Raw genomic sequence first — 24,376 nt, forward strand, 5'->3', positions numbered from 1 at the left:
ACAGTGACTGAATGTACTATCTAAGAATGTTTTAACATGAAGGAAGAACAAATGAATGTCAACATTGCAAGGTATCAAAAATGGGATGGTATATGGAAAAATACAATCAATGCAAATTAGAGTGCATAGTTAACAGTAACATTGTAATATATTGCCAAGAAATTTAACAAAGGCAATGTACAAAAGCTAAATGTCAATAAGAAGGGGATATAAGGGAGGGGTATGGGATTCTTGGTATTACTGTTGTTATTTCTCCTTTTTATTTATTTTATTCTATTCTATTCTATTCTATTCTATTCTTCATTTTTTTCCTCTTTTTCTTTCTTTGCAGAAGAAATGGAAATGTCCTCATACTAATTTTGGTGGTGAATGTATAACTATGTGATTATACCAGGAACCACTGATTGTTTACTTGAGATGGATTGTATGCTGCATGAATAAAACTGTTTAAAAAAATAAACTGAAAGATACAAGTGCTGGAGAAAATGTGGCGAGAGAGAGATATCTATTCACTGTTGGTAGGGAAGTAGAATGGTGCAGCCCATCTGGAGGGCAGTGTGTGTGGTGGTTCCACAGGAGGCCAAGTATATGGTTGCCACATGATCCTGTAACCCTGTTATTAGATACATACTTGAAAGAACTGAAAGACTGAAAGCAGGGACATGAATAGATATTTGCACACTGGTATTTATGGTGGCAGTGCTCATAATTTGCAATGGATGGAGGTGGCCTAAGGGTACATCAATTGATGAACATAAGGGCAAACTGTGGTGTATGCAAAGAATGGAATATTGAGTGGCTGCAAGAAGAAATGAAGTTGTGAGGCATGCAACTAGGTGAATGAAACTTGAGGACAGTATGTTGAATGAAATAAGCCATAAACAAAAAGACAAATATTATAATATCTTACTAATATTTACTAAATATAATGTGAAAACTCTTAGAATTGAATCCGAGAGCATAGGTTATCAGGAGAAGGCTTATTGTAAAGGTTCCTAGATTGTAAGCTCTTACAGCAGTCACATCTATTCCTGAATTGTTACAGTTATTTCTAAATTCTGAGATGCTGGGCTCTTTGTGCATAACCTGGTTGTTCCCTGGAACTTCGGGTATCTGTGTGACACCTGAGACTCAAAGCTAGAGCTCTGCAGCTGTGATAGTCAATGTTACCCTATACAGCAACTGTTTAAAAAGCTGAAAAAGATATCAGACTTCAATTAGAGATATGAATGAAGCTGATTTGGTTAGGACTAAGGCAAATCAGACTAAAGGGTAAAGGGATGATATTGACTGTTTTAAAACTTCAACTTCTGTATGAGACCAAAGGAAGAGATGCTTATTTGGTGCAAAATTTATATTTTCTGTAGCACGCTATCTAATTTAACTTGTATAATAAGTTGATTCAAACACCATAATTACATGGAACCTTGAATAGGGAGTGAGATCTTATTGGTTTGTACAGGGTAGTGTGATGCCCCAATATATCCTAGAGTAATGTGGGCAGAGAATAAAAAAGCAAAGTGTCCTTGAGAGACTAGGGGAAAATATGGAAATATTAAACTTCCCCACCTGAGGAATTCCTGATATTCTCACAAGCACTGGGGACTACCAATTCAGTAGACTGAGCCATTGATCTTGGGACTTGTCCTTATGGAATTTAGTCCTACAAAGGAGAAGCTAAGCCTACAAATAATTATACCTAACAGTCACCCCCAGAAAACTCTTTTGTTGCTGAGATGTGGCCTCTCTCTCTAAGCCAACCTGCAAATAAACTCACTGCCCTCTCCGCTGTGTGGGACATGACTCCAAGGGTGTAAGTCTCCCTGGCAATGTGGACATGACTCCCAGGGATGAGCCTGGCCCTGGCATCATGGGATTGAAAATGCCTTCTTGGACCAAAAGGGGGAAGAAAAATGAAAGAAAATAGAGTTTATGTGGCAAAGGGATTTCAAATAGAGTCTAGAGTCTATTGCATTCTGGAAGCAATTGTTACTCATTATGTAGATATCCCTTTTTAGTTTTTAGTGTATTGGAACAGCTAGAAGGAAATATGCAAAGCTGTCAAACTGTAACCCAGTTGCCTTGAATCTTGAAGATGTTTGTATAGCTATGCAGCTTTTACAGTGTGACTGTGTAACTCTGAATACCTTGTGACTTGATACTCCCTTTTCCCAGTGTATGGACAGATGAATAAGAAAACAAAGGCAAAAAAATATATAAATAATTGGGGGTAAAAGAGATATGGGATCTTTTGGGGTTTTTTATTTTTATTTTTATTCTTAGTTTTATTTTCTTTTGGAGTAATAAAAGTATTAAAAAAATTGTGGTGATGAATGCACAACTGTATGTTGATACCATGAACCACTGATTGTACATTTTGGATGATTATCTGATATGTAAATATATCTCAAAAAATTGCATAAAAAATTGAAAGGCAAAATAAGTTGAATAACATGCAAATACTAACCAAAAGAGAGCTGGGGTAGCTATACTAATATCAGATAAAAAAGACTAAGTCAGACGGAAGAAGATGGTGGCATAGAGAGGAGTGAAAGCTAGTTGGTCCCTTTGGAACAACTAATTAACAACCAGGAACAACTAGTAAATAATCTGGAATAACTGCAGGGGGACAAACGTGACCATCCACTCATCATACACCAACCTGAATTGGGAGGAATGCCCAAGATCGCAGCATAAAATCTGTAAGTAAAAACTGTGGATTCAAGTCAGGAGACCCTTCCCCCCATGGCCTGAACTGCAAAGCCTCATGGTGCTAGAGAGTAGCAATTTCAGAGCAAGCGAATATAGCTCAGTTGAGCACCAACTGCGGTTTTAATTAACAAGCGTGGACTTCTCATTACAAGCTACAAATCCCCAACAAGCAGACGGAGGTTTTTGGTGATGACTGACTTTGGAGAGCAGGAGGGCAGCTGTGGACTGTCCTGAAGGGGACTTTCTGTCCCTTTTTCAGCTCTAGAGAAAGCCTCAGTCATTGTCAATTCCCAGTTCTCTGACCCAGACAAGGGTGGAGATAGCACAGGCAGAGAGACCATTCAAATACTAATGACCCCTCCCTAAGAAGGTTATCTTCCCTAAGAGGAAAGGGGTGAGGCCCAGCTCTACTACCAGCCTTCTATTCAGAACCAGACCCCAAAGCCTGCAGTAAAATAGCCATGGGCCACAGCTCCTTACACCAGTCTGGAGGTACAGGCTGACAGGTGCCACCTGCTGAGTGGAAAAGCACAGTGACTTGAGGCCTCACAGGGTATACCAATCTTCTAAGACACCCTCAGAGAAACAGGATACTATCCCCTCCTTTCAAGACCTGAGCCTGTTCTGGTATGGGAAAACCTGATTGGGGTAACCAAGGTAATCAGATGCCTAGAAAACAGAAAACTACAACCTACACTAAGAAAAAAGAAGTTATGGCCAAGTCAAAGAAACAATCTTATACTTCAACTGAGATACAGGAATTTAAACAACTAATGCTAAATCAATTCAAAAAGTTTGGGGAAGATATGGCAAATAAGATGAAGCATATAATGCAAACACTGAGCATACATAAGGCAGATATCGAAAGTTCAAAAAAACAACTGGCAGAATCTATGGAAATGAAAGGCACAACACAAGAGATGAAAGACACAATGGAAACGTAAAACAGCAGAACTCAAGAGGCAGAAGAAAACACTCAGGAACTGGAGAACAACCTGAAAGCCTACACACAAAAGAACAGATAGAGAAAAGAATGGAAAAATATGAGCAATGTCTCCAGGAACTTAAGGACAAAATGAAATGCAGGAATGTATGTGTCATTGGTGTCCCAGAAGGAGATGAGAGGGAAAAAGGGCAGAAGCAATAATAGAGGAAATAATCAATGAAAATTTCCCATCTCTTATGAAAGATGTAAAATTACAGATCCAAGAAGCACAGCATACCCCAAACAGTAAAGATCTGAATAGGCCTACACCAAGACACTTAATAATTAGATTATCAAACATCAAAGATAAAGAAAGAATCCTGAAAGCGGTAAGAGAAAAGTGATCCATCACATACAAAGGAAGCTTGATAAGACTATGTGTGGATTTCTCAATAGAAACCATGGGAGCAAGAAGGAAGTGGGGTGATATATTTAAGATACTGAAAGAGAAAAACCACCAACCAAGAATCCTATATCTGGCAAAACTGCCCTTCAAATATGAGGGAGAACTTAAAATATTCTCAGGCAAACAGACAATGACAGAGTTTGTGAATAAGATACCTGCTCTACAGGAATACTAAAGGAAGCACTGCAGACAGAAAGGAAAAGACAGGAGTGAGAGGTTTAGAAAACAATTTTGGGAGATAGTAGCACAGCAATGTAAGTACACTGAACAAAGATGACTGTAAGCACAGTTTAAAGGGGAAGGTTAGAACCATGTGGGACACCAGAACGAAAGATGAAAGATATAGACTGGGACTGTATAACTCAGGGAAATCTAGGGTTTTCAATGATTGTGATCAAAGTTACAAAATGTTTTTACATGAGGTAAAACGAATGCCAACATTGCAAGGTGTTAAAAATAGGGTGGGATTGGGAGGAAAACACAACCAATGCAAACTAGAGGCTATAATTAACAGAAAAATTGTATTATGCTTCCTTTAATACAACAGAAGCAATAAACCAAAACATAGGGGAAGGGTTTGGGACTCCTGGTATTGGTGATGTTGTCTGACTCTTTATTCTATTTTAGGTTAATGCTATCTTTCCTTTTGTTGCTTTCTAGCTGTCACACTTTTTTTTCCGTCTCTCTCTTTTTATTTTTTCTTTTTCTTTTGTCCCTGTAACTTCTTTGACTCTTTCTCCTTCTTTGTGGAAAAATGGAGATGTCCTTAGATAGACAGTGGTGATGGTGCTGAATACATAAATGTGTGACTATACAGGGAGCCAACGATTACTTACTTAGGATGAAATGTATTGTGTGTGAAAAAAACCATCTAAAAAAAAATGGGTTGATGAAGAAAACTTGAGGGCACTATATTGAGTGAAATAAGACAGACACATAAGGACAAATATTGCAAAATCTCACTGATATGAACTAATTATAATATGTAAACTCATAGACATGAAATATACATTACCAAGATATAGAATGAGGCTGAAGAATGGGGAGCAGTTGCTTATTATGAGCAGAATGTTCAAATAAGGTGAACTTAAACTTTGGAAATGGACAGAGGTGATGGTAGCACGTTGTGAGAATAACCAACAGTGCTGAATGGTGTGTGAAGGTGGTAGAAAGGGTAAGCTCAGAGATATGCACATCACCAGAAGAAAAGTTGGAGGTTAAATGATGGGAATGTATAAAACATTAAATTTCTTGGTGGATAATGTCTGTGATTAACTGTACGAATATTAGAAATCCCTCATGAACTAGAACAAATGTATGACACTATAACTAGAAGGTAATACAGAGGTGCACATAGGAAGAAAAATATATACGTATTGCAAACTATATACTACAGTTAGTAGTATTTTCACATTCTTTCATCAACAGTAACAAATGTACTATACCAATACTATGAGTCAATAATGGAGGGGGGGATGGTTAGGGTTATGGGAAGATTTGAGTTTCCTTTTTTTGTCTTTATTTCTTTTCTGGAGTAATGAAAATGTTCTTAAAATTAAAAAAAAATTAATTGTGGTGATGGATGCACAGCTGTATGATGGTACCATGGGCAATTGATTGTACACTTTCGATCTTTGGATAATTGTTTGTGAACAATCTCTGTAAAAGAAAAAGACTAAGTCAAGAACTATTATGAGGGATAAGGAAGATCACCATATATGGATAAAGGGTAAATTCAACAAGTTATAACAATTATAAATATATACTCACCTAACAGCAGAACCCTAAAATATATGAAGCAAATGTTGACAGATTTTAAGGGAAAATAGATAGTCCTACATTAACAGTAGGAGATTTCAATATACCACTTACAACAATGGACAGAACATCTAGACAGGAGATCAGTTAAGAAATAGAAAATTTTAATGATATGCTAAACAAACAAGCCCGAACAGACATATATAGATCATCTCACAAAACAGCAAAAGAATACACATTCTTCTTAAGTGCACATGGATCATTCTCCAGGATATATATTTGGTCACAAAACCAGTCTCAATACATCTCAAAATACCAAAATCATAAAATATATCTTTTCTGACCACAATGGAATAAAACAAGAAATAAGTAACAGAGAGATAACAGAAAAATTCACAAATACAAGTAATTAAACAACATACTCTTAAACAAACAATGGGCCAAAGAAAATATCACAAAAGGAATTAAGTAATGTTTTGAAGCAAATGAAAATGAAAACACAACATACAAAAACACGGATGCAGCAGAAGTAATGCTGCGAGGGAAATTTATAACTCTAAATGCTTATTACATTAAATAAGAATACAGATCTCAAATAAGAGACCTAATCTCACAACTGGAGGATTTAAACAAAGAAGAAAAAACTAAACCCAAAGCAATTAGAAGGAAGGAAATAACAAAGATTAGAGTGCAGATAAATGAAACAGAGAATAAATGTACCATAGAGTCAAAAAAAACAAAAGTAGTTTCTTTGAAAAGATTGATAATTGAGACATCTTTAACTAGACCAGCAAAGAAAGAAACTAATAGAACATAAATACCAAAATCAGAAATTAAAGGGTGGACATTACTACTAACCAACAGAAATAAGACCATACTATGAACGACTTCATTGATACTATGAACTGTACTACAACAAATAAGATCATCTAGATGAAATGGACAAATTCCTAGAAACAAAAAACTATCTACACTGACTCAAGAAGAAATAGAAGATGTCAACAGACTAATAATTAGTAAAGAGATTGAATCAGTAGTCAAAAATCTCCCAGTAAAGAAAATCCCAGGACCAGATGGCTTCATAGGTGAACTGTACCAAACATTCCAAAAAGAACTAATATCAATCCTGCTCAAACTCTTCCAAAAAATTGAAGAAAAGGGAACAATACCTAACTCATTCTATGAGGCCAACATACCAAAGCCAGATAAAGTCAGATAAAGATACATGGATCTATATCTGTATCTGTGTCTTTACAGACACAGATCCATGAAATTGTGTCTTTACAGACTAATTTCTCTAATGAATATAGATGCAAAAATCCTCAACAAAATACTTGCAAATTGAATCCAACAGCACATTAAAGGAATTATACACAATGACCAAGTGGGATTTATCCCAGTTATGCAAGGGTAGTTCACCATAAAAAAATCAATTAATGTAATACACCATATTAACAGAAAGAAAGGGGAAAAAAAAACACATGACCATCGTCAATGATGTAGAAAAGGCATTGGACAAAATCCCACACCCCTTCTTGATAAAATAAAACTTAGAAAACCAGGAATAGAAGGCAACTTTCTCAACATGAAAAAGAGCATATATGAAAAACTCACAGCTAACATCATACTTATTTATGAAAGAATGAAATCTTTCCCTTTAAGATCAGGATCGAGACTAGGATGTCCACCATCACCACTGTTATTCAAAATTGTACTGGAAGTTCTAGCCAGAGAAATTAGGCAAGAAAAGAAATAAAAGTCCTCCGAATTGGAAAGGAGGAAGTGAAACTTTCCCTATTTGCAGATGACATTATCCTATACTAAGGAAATCCTGAAATATCGACAACAAAGCTACTAGAGCTAATAAGTGAATTCAGCAATGTGGTGGAGTACAAGATCAACACTCAAAAAATAGTATTGTTTTTATGCACTAATAATGAACAATCCAAAGAGGAATCAAGAAAATATTTAATTTATGGTAGCAACTAAAAGAATCAAATATCTAGGAATAAATTTAACCGAAGATGTAAAGGACTTATATATGGGAAACTATAAAACATTGCTAAAAGAAATCAAAAAAGACCTAAATAAATGGAAGGGCATTCCATGTTAATGGATTGGAATTGTTCACATGTCAGTTCTAGCCAAAGTGATTTACAGACTGAGTGAAATCCCAATCAAAATTGCAATAGCCTTCTTTGTAGAAATGGAAAAGCCAATCATCAAATTGATATGTAAACCTAAGGCACCCTGAGTAGCCAAAACCATCTTGATAAAGAAGAACCAAGTTGGAGGCTCATACTTCCTGATCTTACTACAAAATTGGAGGCTCATACTTCCTGATCTTCCTGAATTTACTACAAAGCTACAATAATGCAAACAGCATTGTACTGGCACAAGGACAGATATATATATAGACCACAGGAATTGAATTGAGAGTTCAGAAATCAACCCTTATCATCTATGGCCAACTGATTTTTGAAAAGTTTTCCAAGTCCACTCAATTAGGAAAGAATATCTTCAACAAATGGTGCCGGAAAAACTGGATCTCCATAAGCAAAATAATGAAGGGGGTACCCTACAACAAACATATACAAAACTCAATTTAAAATGAATCAAAGACATAAATATAACAACCAAAGCTATGAAACTCTTAGAAGAAAATATTGGGAAGCATCTTCAGGATCTTGTGTTGTTATGCAACATTTTCTCAGACTGTACACCAAAAGTAAAAGCAACAAAAGAACAAAAAGCTAAGTGGGACCTCATCAAAATTTAAAACTTTTGTGCATCAAAGGACTTCACCCTGAAAGTAAAGAGACAACCTACAGAATGGGAGAAAATATTTGGAAAACACATTTCCAATAAGGCCAATAGGGTTAAATATCCAGAACATATAAAGAAAACCTACAACTTAACAACAAAAAGACAAATAACCCAATTAAAAACTGGGCAAAAAACATGAACAGACATTTCTCTAAAGAAGATACACAAATGACCAAAGAGCACATGAAAATATGCTCCATATCATTAGCCATTATGGAAATGCAAATCAAAACCACGAGATAACATTTCACACTCAACAGAATGCCTATTAAAAAAAAAAAAACACAGAAAATGACAAGTGTTGGAGAGAATGTGGATAAATAGGAATACTCATTCATTGTTGGTGGGAATGTAAAATAGTAAAGCTGCTGTGGAAAATAGCTTGGCAGTTCGTCATAAAGTATAGAATTACCATATGACTCAGCAATCCCACATCCAGGTATTACCCAAAAGAATTGAAAGCAGGACTTCTAAAAGATGTTTGCACACCAATGTCCCAAGTGGCATTATTCACAATTGCCAAAAGATGGAAGCAACCCAAGTGTCCATCAACAGATGAATGGATTCAAAAGGAATCAAGTTCTGATACATGAGACAACATGGATAAACCTTGAACACATCATGTTGAGTGAAATAAGCCAGACACAAAAGGACAAATATTCTATGAGCTCACTTATATGAAATAGTTAGAATAAGCAAATTCATAGATTCAGAAACTAGAATGCAGTTTACCAGGGACCGGGGTAGGAGTGAGTAATGGGGAGTTAATGCTTAAATTGGTAGGATCTTCTTTTGTGGGTGATAAAAAAGTTTTGGTAATGAATGGTGGTGATAGTATCATGACATTGTAAATGTAATTAACAGCACTTAATTATATAATTGAATGTAAATAAAAGGGGAAATTTTAGGCTATATATATATTACCAGAATAAAAAATAAAAAAAAAAAACTAAAACTGTACAACACAGACAGTGAACTCTAATGTAAATGGGCTTTTGTTAATAGTATAATTATAATATTCTTTCATCATTTATAAGAAAGATACCACAATACACTAATGCAAAGGGTTAATAATGGGGGTGCTGGGCATATATGGAAACTCTGTGTTTGCTGCATGATTTTTCTGTAAACCTACAACTTCTCTAACAAAAAAAAAATATATGTATAGGTAAAGAGAACCCTAATACAAATACTAAGTGATCAAGATTGGGGGAAAAGAATGAAACAGGAAATTGTTCACTTCAGTTTTGTCTTTAATGCAGTGGGTACAACTATATTGAGGGAGAAATGCCCTTAAATTATCACCATTCAAATTTTTCTAAAGAAGCTGGAATCATCATTACATTCACACAAGAAGATGACCTCTGCATGACAAAAAAGAGAAAACAGTTTTTGGAAATTGACATAGACTTCTGTAGTATGCCCAGACTATGTCATAAACAATGAAATTTCACATTTAACTCAATGGTGCTTTAATGTCCATGCCAATTTCCAAGACAATACTTTTGTGGAAGTAGAAAATACAACAATGCAAAGACACAGAAACTATGTGACTTGACTTCAAAAACAGGCAATGTCAGTAAAAACTAGTGTCCAGAATTCCCTTTGGTGGAGCTCTAGTTTGCAAAAACTGCTGCTGATTCTTTTGGAGCTAGTTTGACTGTGGGGCATTACAACCAGCAATTGGCAGTTCCTCATCTGCCCCTGAGATAACTGCCTAATTTGAATGATACTCAGCAAACAAACACGAAGAATCTGAAGTAAGCAAGAGGATTCAGAGAAATACAGAAATCTCCCCTGCTTTCCATGATAATACAGTCTTATTGAGGAGATAAAGCAATTGTCCATTTAAAAATAACTAGCCAAAACAAGACATGAAATGTCCAGCACCAAACAAAAATAGTATCAATGGTGACATTATAAAGGTTTCAGGAAAGGGAAGTGTTCTAGTTTGCTAATGCTGCTGGAATGCAAAACACCAGAGATGGATTGGCTTTTATAAAAGGGAGTTTATTTGGTTACACAGTTACAGTCTTAAGGCCATAAAGTGTCCAAGGTAACACATCAGCAACTGGGTACCTTCACTGGAGAAGGGCCAATGGTGTCCGGAAAACCTCTGTTAGCTGGGACGGCACATGGCTGGCATCTGCTCCAAAGTTCTGGTTTCAAAATGGCTTTCTCCCAGGACGTTCCTCTCTAGGCTGCAGTTCTTCAAAAATATCACTCTTAGTTGCACTTGGGATATTTGTCCTCTCTCAGCTTCTCCAGAGCAAGAGTCTGCTTTCAACGGCCATCTTCAAACTGTCTCTCATCTGCAGCTCCTGTGCTTTCTTCAAAGTGTCCCTCTTGGCTGTAGCAGCTTGCTCCTTCTCTCTGATCTTATACAGTGCTCCAGTAATTTAATTCAGACCCACCCTGAATGGGCGGGCCAACACCTCCATGGAAATTATCCAGTCAGAGTCATCACCCACAGTTGGGTGGGGCACATCTCCATGGAAACACTCAAAGAATTACAATCTAATTAACACTGATAGGTCTGCCCACACAAGATTACATCAAAGATAATGGCGTTTGGGGAGACATAATACATTCAAACTGGCACAGGGAGTCAGTTCAGCTAGAGTGTCCAAGAAAACATCCATGGAGAACATGTAATTTGACTGGTTCTTGAAGGGCAGCCATTCTTAGACAGACAAAGAAAAGGTGAGTGAGGAAGGACTTGAGGCAAATTGTGGCAGAAGTGTAGAAGTGGCACATGGGAACATTAATTCAACCCCAGAGTTTTCAGTGAAATTATTTTTAAACTAATGGTGAAAATATAAGGAATATATGTCTTCAAAAGGGCGCCTACCCCTCTCCTGCTACATAGGAAAATTTGAAGTCTTGGTTTATACAAAGGCCCATCAACTTTGAGGTAACCTGGTCCCTTCATGGAACTGTGAGAAGTAGCCAGCAAGGTAGAAACAAAGAAACTACAGAAAATTTCAAATGCTCTGAGTTATTTCTATTAACAATACAAAAGAAAGAAAATATTGTAAACTACATTCCATTCTACTGTCCTCCTAAGAAGAGAATACCCTGAGAGGAAAAATGGGTGGTGGTAGGAAATAAAAAATGTTATGGTGAATATGAGGAGGAGGAGAAGGAGGAGGAGGAATAGGGGAAAGGGGAGGAAGAGGAGGAGGGGGAGGAAGATGTTGATGATTACCAGCATTTATTGATTCCAAGCATTGTACTTTTCTACACTGTTTTACTTTTTTCTCATAGCATCTTCATGAGTCATATTAGGCAGAACTTTGGGTAACAAAAAATATTAATTCAACTCAAAACAGCTTAAATAGCAAAGGAAATTGTCTCACATAACTGAAAAGTCTAAGGTAGATATTCCCAGCTTCAAAAGTGGCTGAAACAACTTGAAAGGTGAAATCACTGCCCTCCCCCCTACGTGGGATCAGACACCCAGGGAAGTGAATCTCCCTGGCAACGTGGAATATGACTCCCGGGGAGGAATGTAGACCCGGCATCGTGGGATGGAGAACATCTTCTTGACCAAAAGGGGGATGTGAAAGGAAATGAAATAAGCTTCAGTGGCAGAGAGATTCCAAAACGAGCCGAGAGATCACTCTGGTGGGCACTCTTACGCACACTTTAGACAACCTTTTTTAAGTTCTAAAGAATTGGGGTAGCTGGTGGTGGATACCTGAAACTATTAAACTACAACCCAGAACCCATGAATCTCGAAGACAGTTGTATAAAAATGTAGCTTATGAGGGGTGACAGTGGGATTGGGAATGCCATAAGGACCAAACTCCACTTTGTCTAGTTTATGGATCGATGTGTAGAAAAGTAGGGGAAGCAAACAAACAGACAAAGGTACCTAGTGTTCTTTTTTACTTCAATTGCTCTTTTTCACTCTAATTATTATTCTTGTTATTTTTGTGTGTGTGCTAATGAAGGTGTCAGGGATTGATTTAGGTGATGAATGTACAACTATGTAATGGTACTGTAAACAATCGAAAGTACAATTTGTTTTGTATGACTGCGTGGTATGTGAATATATCTCAATAAAATGATGATTAAAAAAAAAAAAAAAAAAAAAAAAAGTGGCTGAAACCATAGGCTCAAATGACAGTATCAGCATTCTGTCACTGTATTCATCTCTCAGCTCAATTTGGCTTCGTTCACTAACAGGCACTCTTGGCATACCCTGGGAAATTGACTTCTAGAAACTTCAAGCCTACATGCTTATGGTTAGAGGTAAAAAGGAAAATAAATTCACTCTTGCTTTCCCTCTCCATCTCCTCCTTGTTCTCGCCATCACTGAAGGGCTCTGATTGGCCCTGCTCGGTCATGTGCACAAAACTCAGACCAAACTCTTCAAGGACATGGGATCTCACGCCTGGCCAGGCTTGAGTCATGTGACCATCCATTTTCACCAGAAAGGCCAGATTGGCAGACCCACCAGCACCATTGGAGGTGGGGCAGGGAGTTCCCAGTGGAAAGCAAGCTGCCAGGCAAATGTCCACCACAAGTAGATACTAATATTACCCCCATTTGGCAGATGAGAAAATCAAGGCCTCGGTGGTTGGATTTGAAATGTGGCTTTGCAGTAAGACACCATTGCTAAGCCAATGGTTGTTAAGCCAAACAGCTTTTGAAACGGACTGAACCTGAGCCCCTTTGGAAAGGACTGGACCTAAGCCCCATTCCAGATAATTAACTCAGAGTCTAGGTAAGAACTGAAGAATATAATTTTTCTCAGGATTGCAGTCAGGATTGAGAAAAAATCTCCTAAACACTAGGCCCGTGTTAACAATAAACCTGGAAGCTGCACAAAGTCTTTTCCTCTCACAATGTTGAGCTGCTGACTTTACCTGTCTGCCTCTCTCACTTGTCTGGATAGCATCCCATCTTCATAGCTGCAAAATCCCATCTTTATAGTATGCAAAATCCCGAAACACTCTGAATGATAGGAGTGGAGCAGGCACTGAAGTCAGGAGAAGGCTGAGGAAACCACACATTTTCTGGCTTGGTGCCAATGGTCTGCTGCAGACAGTCCCATAAACACTTATGAGCTTGGCCCACTCAAGGGCAGAGCCGGGAATCGGAGCAGATGCAGGGAAAAGGGAAATCCAAGGGCGGCTGGGAGTGGAGAGATTCTAGGAGAGACAGCCAAGTGGGGAGAATTAACCTTCCACAGCACCCCCTCCACACCCGAATAGAGATGAAACATGAGGGCTCGGAGTACTATTGGGTAATATGGAAGTCTGAGGAAATTGCCTGACTTAGCAGACATTCAATAAATATTTGTTAAGTTGAATTGATGTATGACCCTGGATTCTCATACAAGGTTTTTGCTAGAATCAAGGCTTTATAGGGGAAAACAATAAAACTATCTTCATGATAGAGTAGCGGTAACAACGAACGTAAGAGGAAGAAAAGAAGGGATAGTCATCCATTGTCCATATTTTCTCTGTGCGTCAAAAAAAAAAAAAAGAAAAAAAGAAAGGGGGAGGGTAGGTCAGGAGGTAGGATTATCACATAACAGAAATTATTTTTCAAATTAACATAAAACCCTTCAAGCTAGCTCCTCAGATCTCATTCTGCTAGATTCCTTAATTAGGACATTTCTTTTCCCCAATTAAGGGCTAATTAAGCTTGTCAGCAACTTTCCAGAATATTAACTATTTTATTTTTCTTAATGTTAGGCTTTATGCAGGTGAAATCCCTTGTGGAAAAACAGTATATCTTAATGACTTCTTCATCTCTAATTTCATCTTACCACATCATGTTAAACGTACCTTTAATCTGACCAAAATTTAGACTTCATCTTACTGCAGTCAAGCACTGCACTTTGATTTTAAAAGCTTCTATTAGAACTACACTAACATGATAGCTGTTGGTTCTGCATTCCTTTTGGTAATAATTTCTGTTTCTGTCTTACAAAATAACTTAACTTGATTTCCTCAGACTTCCATATTTCCCCATAGTACTCCGAGCCCTCATGTTTCATCTCTATTCAGGTGTGGAGGGGGTGCTGTGGAAGTTAATTCTCCCCACTTGGCTGTCTCTCCTAGAATCTCCACTCTCAGCCACCCTTGGATTTCCCTTTCCACTGCACCTGCTCTGATTCCCGGTTCTGCCCTCAAGTGGGCCAAGCTCGTAAGTGTTTATGGGACTGTCTACAGCAGATCATGGAGCCAACCCAGAAAATGTGTGGTTTCCTCAGCCTTCTCCTGACTTCAGTGCCTGCTCCACTCCTATCGTTCAGAGTGTTTCAGGATTTTGCATATTGGCAGATTTATCTAATCATCAGTCAGTAAAAGGATTTGACATTAAAGTATGTTTCAGGCAAGTCAGCTAGCTGGGCCTTTAGGCTAAAGAATCATTTGCCTAAGAAGACCCTTTCTGTGAAGTCCAACAGTTTCTTAGCAGTTATATCCCTTTTGATCATTTTTCCATTTTTCCCCCAAGTTCATTGTTCTTCCATTTTTATCAGTAACCACTGAAGGAAAAGCAAGGTATAAACAGAATCCAGGGGAAAGCCTCACGTTCAGAGCAAGAATCTAGAATTTCCTTTAGGAACTCAATGCACATATACACTGTCTCCATCCCTACTACTGCCACCTCCCACTGTCACCCCAGGACTTTGGACTTGACAATTCAGGAATTTCTTGATCACTTTGCTTAATTGTTTGTGGTCAAGGATTTTTTTCATTTCTCTTAGTAGCACTATGAGTTCAATAGGCATGGAAGGTCCAGCATGGGAACTTAATCACTCTGCAATACTGCTTCTATGGAAAATTGTGGTATACATTCACACAAATGTGCAGCAATAGTAACATGTTTCTCTACCTCATCTCCACCCTCAGTCCCTACCCCCTAACCCTATGGAAGACACTAGACAACCAGAAGCAGTAAGAGAAACACAGCAGCTCATTTGCTCATTGTTCCTTCTTATACCTTCCTTCTCAGTCCAACTGGCTTCCTCTTGAATTATGTCCTTTGGTAGTTCCTTCAGGTTATTTTGTGGTAAATTCTTTCATTCTTATTTTGTTAGGAATAAAATGAGGGTGGAGGGAATTATTCTTAAAAAACAATTTCACTGGCTATAGAATTTAGATTAAATTTTATTTGCTCTTGACACTTTGAGGATATTATTACACTTTCTTCTGACCTCCATTACTGTTTGTTGAGACGTCATCTGCCAGTTGTCTATCCTTACTTTTTTCGTTAATTTGTCTTTTCCTGAGGCTGCTTTTAATATATTCTTCCTGTCTTTAGTGTTCTCTAGATTCACTAAAATGTATCCATGTATGGGTTTATTTTACTTATCCTGCCTAGAACCTTGTTGTGCTTCCAAATCTTAGGGTTTAGGTTTTCTGTTGATTCCAAAAAAATTCTTAGCTGCTCTATCTGAATATTATTTCTCCACCATTCTTTTTATTCTTTCTGAAACTCCTATTAGATGTATATTTCACCTTCTTATTATCTCTGTCATGTTTCTTTTTTTAATTTCCAGTTGGCATTGTTTATTATACACTATTTTTGTTTAACTCAACATAATACATTTGTTATTCTCAATTTGTCTAATAAATAGTATCAAATGTTATCTAATGACATACAACAACTATTTCTTATAAAATCTCAACACTCAAAGCACAGTTCCTAGACTAGTATTGGCATCTGCGTCACCTGGGAGTGGGTCAGAAATGCAGAAACTTAGCCCCCACCCCAGACCTACTGAATCAGGAACTTAATAAAAAAAAAAAAACACATGATGAGGCCCATGCACATTCAAGTTTGGTAGGAACTTTCATAAAATACACTGGGTTCTTAAACAGGCAATTTCATTTAGTAAATCTCAAGAGAACAGTCTAGTTTTTTGCTTCTACTTCCTTTAAATAAATGCCAATGACAAAATACCCTTACAAAAGTACCTCATACAAATCGGTTTATTATTACAAAACAGTTATCTAAACGGCAGAGGTAAATCTTTCCCGCTAGATTATCAGTTCTTCGAACATACATGTCAGTCCTATTTAAATAATGAATAATATGGAGGACAATAAGCATTATGAATAGAACTTGTCTCCAATTTGTAGTGGCCCAGAGACCAAACTAAGACCCAACTTTTTCACTTCTATGTTGAGACTCTTACAGTTGACATGACTTCCCACATTAATCTAAATCCCCAAGATCCTGATGCTCTATTTCTTTCCAGTTATTTTATTATACAATTTCTTTGAAAAAATTGTGTCAAATTCTTCATTCTTCAAATTTTTTAGGGCTAGGTATAAATGATGAAAGAAATCAGTAACTTCTCTTTTTCATAGTTTCCGCAAGGTGTATTTTTTCCCATATGCCACACTGTTGTTAAATAGTGATGTATATTTGTTCTAGTTTGTAAAAGAACATTCTTGTATTTGTACTATTAACCACAGTCATCGACCACAACAGGGTTCACTGTTATACAGTCCCATGTTTTATCCTCTAGATTTCCTTCCAGTGACATACCAACCCTAAACGTCCCCTTTCAACAACGATAACATGCCTAATTCAGTGATACTAATTACACTCACAATACTGTGCTACCATCACCTCTATCCATCTCCAAACATTTACAATAAACTCAATTAAAAATTCTGTACAAATTAAGCATCAGCTCCCCATTCTCTACTGTCATTCTATCTCTTGGTAATCTATAATTTAGATTTTAACTCTGAGAATTTACTTATTATAATAGATCATATTAGTGACATCATACAATATTTGTCCTTTTGTATCTGAAACTTATTTCACTCAATATAATGTCCTCCAGGTTCTTCATGTTGTTGCATGCAACAGGACTTCATTCCTTCTTACAGCTGAGTAATATTTCACCATACATACATACCACATTTTGTTTATTCATTCATCCGTTAATGGACACTTAGCTTACTTCCATCTTTTGGCAATTGTGAATAATGCTGCTATGAACATCGATGTGCAAATGCCTGATCACCTCCTGCTTTTGATTCTTCTGGGTATATGCCTAGTAGCAGGATTGCCAGATCATATAGCAATTTGATACTTAGTTTCCTGAGCAACAGCCAAACGGTCTTCCACAGCAGCTGCACCATTTTACATTCCCACCAGCAATGAACTTCTCCACATCCTCTCCAACACTTGCACTTTTCTATTTTTTTTAATACTGGCCATTCTAATAGATGTGAAATGATATCTTATTGCTGTTTTGATATACAGTTACCTAATAGCTACTGATGTTGAGCATCTTTTCATGTGCTTTTTAGCCATTTGTATTTCCTCCTTGAAAAAAAGGTCTATTCAAGTCTTTTGCTCATTTTTTCATTGGGTTGTTTTTCTTTTTATTGTTGAGTGGTAGGATCTCTTTAAATATTCTAGATATTAAACCCTTATTGGATATGTGGTTTCCAAATATTTTCTCCCATTGAGTAGTCTGCCTTTTCACTTTCTTGACAAAGTCCTTTGAAGCACAAAAGTATTTAATTTTGAGGAGGTCCCATTTATCTATTTTTTCTTTTGTTGCTTGTGTTTTGGGTGTAAAGTCTAAGAAATCATTGCCTACCACAAGATTTTGAAGATGCTTCCCTACATTTTCTTCTAGAAGTTTTATGATTCTAGCTCTTATGTATAGGTCTTTGATCCACGTTGAATTAATTTTTGTATATAGCGTGAAACAGGGGTCCTTTTCCATTCTTTTGGATGCGGATATACAGTTCTCCAAACATTTGTTGAAGAGAATGTTCTGTTCCAGTTGAGCATACTTGGCAGCCTTGTCAAAAATAAATTGACTGAGTGACAACATCAACATGGCAATGTAAGCAGCTACTGAAAACATCTCTCCAGAGATTCAACAAAAAGGAGGACAATTCTGAATTGAAACTCAGGAGGAGACTATAGACTGGAGAAGGACCCTGCAAATGCTGAATTGAAGGAAGAGAAGAAATATCAGGTAGGAATCTTCCATCTTGGACCAGCTGTTCCTCTCCCCTCTTCCTCACTCAGTCTCAGTTTGGGAAAGGCACAGAATCAGCAGACAGGGCCCCCTCTCACCAGGGACACAGTCTATAAAATCTCTCATAGCAGTGAGGCATAGCCCCACTGTTTGAAGACCCAGGGGACAGGGGAGGACATTTCAAGGCCCAGGTCAGTGAGGGACAAAGAGACTGAGAAAACATCAACAGAGACTACATTTCCAGCCCTGGGTCTGAAAACCCCTCCCCCATCCTTGAGGGAAGCAGCAGCTGGCAGCCATTTCCTTGTCTTGGGGATGGTCAGAGTACTGAGTCAGCAGAGGGAATACTTTGCCATGGGTGGAGACCCACATCAAGTCAGATTTTGGCTGGCAAAATGAGGGCATAGGAATACCACAGTTTCAGTTCGTCTGTGTAGAAGTAGCCTGTGCTTGGAGGCAAAGCAGTCTCTGAGGATGATTACCTTACTGAACAGCACCATCTGCTGGACAGTCCAGAAGGTGCAAGGGAATTGAATCCCTTATAAAAAGATGCTCCAGACCCTTTCTTAGGACTATAGGAGCTGGTCTACACAGCCTGTATGGAAACCTGGCCTTTTCTTGGCCAAGAAATATGAAAGACCCAACTGTTAAAGAAGGGCTCTAAAACAAACCCAGATCTTGCTGGCCAGTGAAAAACAGCACCACTGGAAGCCAGCAGATTTGTATTACCACACACAGTGAACTTGCTGGGGTGCCCAGTGCCTACCTCCCATTCCTGTGACAGGCCATGGTGGGTGCCTTATTTTGGGGGGAAGACTAGGGGACAGAGCCAATCTGACAACTGGTCTGAAAGAGAAATAAAGAAAAGATAAGAAGCAAATACAACCAACCATAAAAAAAAAAAAAAAAAAAAAACTGGGCAAAAGAGAGAAATCAACCTCCAGAATAAACTAATCAACAAAATCAGATGCCTAGACAGCAAAAAATCATGAGTAACACCAGGAAACATGAAGATATGGCCAGTCAAGGGAACAGACTAACACTTCAACTGACATTCAGAAGTTGAAACAACTAATTAAAGATGCTTAAACAAATCATCTAAATCAAATCAATGAGTTGAAAGAAAATGTGACAAAAGGAATGAAGCATATAAAGACCTACTTCAAGACACTTTCTAATCAGATTTTCAAATGTCATAGACAAGGAGAGAATAATAATGAAAGCAGCAAGAGTAAAGCAATCCATCACATACAAGGGAAGCTCAAAAAGACTAAGTGCAGATCTCTCAGAAGAAACTGTGGAAGTGAGAAGGCAGTGGTATGATATATTCAAGATATTGAGAAAGAAAAATTGCCAACCAAGAATCCTATATCCAGCAAAACTGTCCATCAAAAATGAAGGTGAGTATATTGACAGATAAACAGACACTGAGACAGTTCATGAACTGTCTACAAGAAATACTAAAGGGAATGCTACAGATAGATAGGAAAAGACAGGAGAGAGAGGTTTGGAGAAGAGTATAGAAATGAAGGTATCAGGAGATAGAAAGAGGGTAGAGATTGGGCATGTGATGCTGAAGAAGTATAGAATGTTCAAGAGGATTGATTGTATAGATCCAGAAATAGATAGTACAATACTGTATAATGGTAGCACAATACTGTAAGTACACTGAACAAAGATGACTGTAAGTACAGTTGAAAGAGAAAGGTTAGGCGTATGCATGACACTGGAAGGAAATATAGAAGATAAAGACTGAGACTGCATAACTTAGTGAAATATAGAGTGGTTAATGATTGTAAATGTACAAATATAAGAATGTTTTCACATGAAGGAGAAAAAATGTCAACTTTGCAAGATGTTGAAAATGGATGATATTGGGGAAAAATACAATCAATGCAAACTAGCGTATGGTTAACAGTAACACTGCAATATGCTTCCATTAATTGTAACAAAGGCAATATGCCAGAGCTAAATGTCTATAAGAGAGGGATATAAGGGAGGGGTATAGGATTCTTGGCATTGATGTTCTTGTCTGACCTTTTTACTGTATCTCATTTTATTTTTTAGTTGTCATTTTTTTTCTTTTTTCTTTTTCTTTTTTCTCCTCTTCCTCTTTCTTTGTTGCAGAAATAGAAATGTCCTCATGCAGATTGTGGTGGTGAATGAATAACTACATGATTATACAGAGAACCATTGATTGTTTACTTAGGAGGGAAGTTATGTTGTGTGAATAAAACTGTTTAAAAAATAAACAGAGGGATACAAGCGCTGATGAAAATATGGAGAGAGGGATGTCCCTAATCACTGTTGGTAGGGAAGTAGAAAGGTACAGGCCATCTGGAGGGCAGTTTGCTGGTCCCGCAGGAAGCTAAGTATGGGGCTGCCTATGTCCTGCAACACCACTATTGGGAATATACTTGGAAGATCATGAGTGAACATTGCACACTGGTGTTTATGGCAGCCATATTCACAATTCACAATAGATGGAGGTGGCCTAAGGGTACATCGACTGATGAACATAATGGGGAACTGTGGTGTATACATACAATGGAATATTGAGCAAATACAGAAAGAAATGAAGTTGTGAGGTATGCAACTAATTTAATGGACCTTGATGACAGGATGTTGAATGAAATAAACCAGAAATGAAAATACAAAAAAAAAAAAATCAATTGACCTTAGATGTGAGGGTCTATTTCTGAACTCTCAATTCAATTTCATTGGTCAATATATCTATCTTAATGCCAGCACCATTCTGTTTTGAACACTGTAGCTTTTAATACACCTTAAACTCAGGACATGTGAGTCCTCCAACTTTGTTCTTCTTTTTAAAGATGGTTTTGGCTATGTGGGGGCCCTTACCCTTCCAACTAAGTTTGATAATTGGCTTTTTCATTTTTGCAAAGTAGGCTATTGGAATTTTGATTGGGGTTGCATAGAATCTGTAGATCGATTTGGGCAGAATTGACCTCTTAATGACATTTAGCCTTCCAATTCACAGCACAGAATATCTTTCCATTTATGCAGGTCTTCTTTGATTTCTTTTAGCAATGCACTTTGTAGTTTTCTGTGTACAGGTCCTTTATGTCATAGGTTACATTTATTCCTTGATATTTGATTATTTGGAATTTTTTTCAGTCTTTCATCATTGAGTACAATATTAGCTGTGGGTTTTTCATATATACATCCCTTATCAGGTTAAGGAAGTTTCCTTCTATTCCTATCTTTTTAAACGTTTTTCTCAAGAAAGGATGCTAGGTTTGGTCAAATGCCCATTCTGCATCAATCAAGATGATCATGTGGTTTTTCCCCTTCAATTTGTTAATGTGGTTTATTACATTAATTAGTTTTCTTGTACTGAACCACATTTGCATATCTGGCATAAAACCTAATTGATCATGGTGTGTAATTCCTTTAGTGGGCTGTTGGATTCAATTTGCAAGTATCTTGTTGAGGATTTTTGCGTCTATATTTATTAGAGAGATTGATCTGTAATTTTCTTTTCTTATAATATCTTTATCTGGCTTTGGTATTAGCCTGATGAGGCCTTCATAAAATGATTGCAGTGGTGTTCCCTCCTCTTCAATTTTTTGGAAGAGTTTGGTATTAATTCTTCTTGGAATGATTGGTAGAACTCACCTGTGAAGCCATATGATCCTGGGCTTTTCTTTTTTAGGAGGATTTCAATGACTGATTCAATCTCTTTACTTGGGTTTGGTTTGTTAAGGTCTTCTATTGCTTCTAGAGTCAGTGTAGGTTCATCATGTGTTTCTAATAAATTGTCCATTTCATGTAAGCTGTCTAATTTGTTAGCATAGAATTGCCCCTGTTATTTCTATGGGTTCAGTAGTAATGTCCTCCCTTTTATTTCTGACTTTATTTATTTGCATTTTCTCTTTTTTTCTTTGTCAACCTAGTGAAGGGTTTGTCAATTTTCTTGAGCTTTTCAAAGAACTAATGTTTGGCTTTGTTGATTCTCTCTATTGATTTTTTGTTCTCAATCATTTGTTTTAGCTCTAATCTTTGTTATTTCTTTCCTTCTCCTTGCTTTGGGAGTAGTTTGCTATTCTTTTTCTAGTTCCTCCAGGTGTGCAGTTAGGTCTTTGGTATTAGCTCTTTCTTCTTTTTTAATGTAGATGTTTGGGGCTATAAATTTTCCTCTCAACACTGCCTTCACTGCATCCCATGAGTTTTGATATGATGTGTTCTTGTTTTCATTTGTTTTAAGATATTTGCTGATTTCTCTTGTAATTTCTTCTTTGACCCACTGATTGTTTAAAAGTTTGTTGTTTAACCTCCATATATTTGTGAATTTTCCAGTTCTCCACCTATTATTGACTTCCAGCTTCATTCCATTATGATCAGAGAAAGTGCTATGTATAATTTCAATCTTACTATATTTATTGACAGCTGTTTCGTGACTCTATGTGTGGTCTATCCTGGTGAATGACCCATGACCTCTTGAGAAGAATGTATATCCTGCTGTTTGGGGGTGCAATGTTCTGTACATGTCTGTTAGGTCTAGTTCACTTATCAAATTATTTAAGTTCTCTGTTTTCTTATTGATCCTCTGTCTAGATGTTCTATCTATTGATGATAGTGGTATATTGAAATACTGACAATCTTCATTTCTACATTCTCCTCCTTGCCTGTCTCTCCTGTCTTTTCCTTTCAGCCTGCAGAACTCCCTTTGGTATTTCTTGTAGGACAGATCTCCTATTAACAAACTTTCTCCATTTCCATTTATCTCTGGGCCCTATCTTCCTGTTTCTTAGTACAGCTTGTAAATATTTTGCTGATGCCCTCATTTTTGAAGGACAGTTTTGCCAGATTAAGAATTCTTAGCTGGCAGTTTTTCTCTTTCAGTATCATAATTATATCATACCACTGCTTCTTGCCTCTATGGTTTTTTGATGAGAAATTGGAGCTTAGTCTTATCGAGTTTCCCTTGTATGTGATGAATCACTTTTCTCTTGCTGCTTTCAGAATTCTCTTTTTATCTTTTTCATTTGACATTCTGATTGTATGTGTCATGAAGTAGGTCTATTAGGATTTATTCTGTTTGGAGTACATTGTTCTTCTTGGATATGTATATTCAAGACTTAAGTTGGGAAATTTTCATCCATTATTTCTCAAACATTCTTTCTGCCCCTTTTCCCTTTTTTTCTTCTTCTGGGACACCCATGACATGAATGTTTTTGTGCTTCATGCTGTCATTCAATTCCCTAAGACTCTGCTCAATTTTTTTTAATTTTCTCTTTCTCTGTTCTTCTGTCTGTAAGATTTTTGATGCCCTGTCTTCCATTTCATTTTTCGCCTATTCAAATCTGCTGTTGTATGCCTATAGTGTATTTTTAATCTCATCTATTGGGCCTTCCTTCCCATAAGTTCTGTTATTTTTCTTTGCATGCTTTCAATATCTTCCTTATGTTCACTCAATGTCTTCTTAATATCTCTTATCTCTTTAGATGTATTTCCCTTCATCTCTTTGAATTGATTTAGGATAATTGTTTGAACTTCTTTGATTAGTTGTTTCAAATTCTGTACTTCCTCTGACTTTTTAATTTGATCATTTGACTGGGCCCTATCTTCCTGTTTCTTAGTACAGCTTGTAAATATTTTGCTGATGCCTAGGTATCTAATTATTTTGATGAGCTTGGTCTGATGGCCTTTTCTCTCTGTTGCCTAGGGTCTTATTATTGATTGACAT

Source organism: Choloepus didactylus, chromosome 2 (genome assembly GCF_015220235.1).
Source record: "Choloepus didactylus isolate mChoDid1 chromosome 2, mChoDid1.pri, whole genome shotgun sequence".
NCBI classification, from domain to species: Eukaryota; Metazoa; Chordata; class Mammalia; order Pilosa; family Megalonychidae; genus Choloepus; species Choloepus didactylus.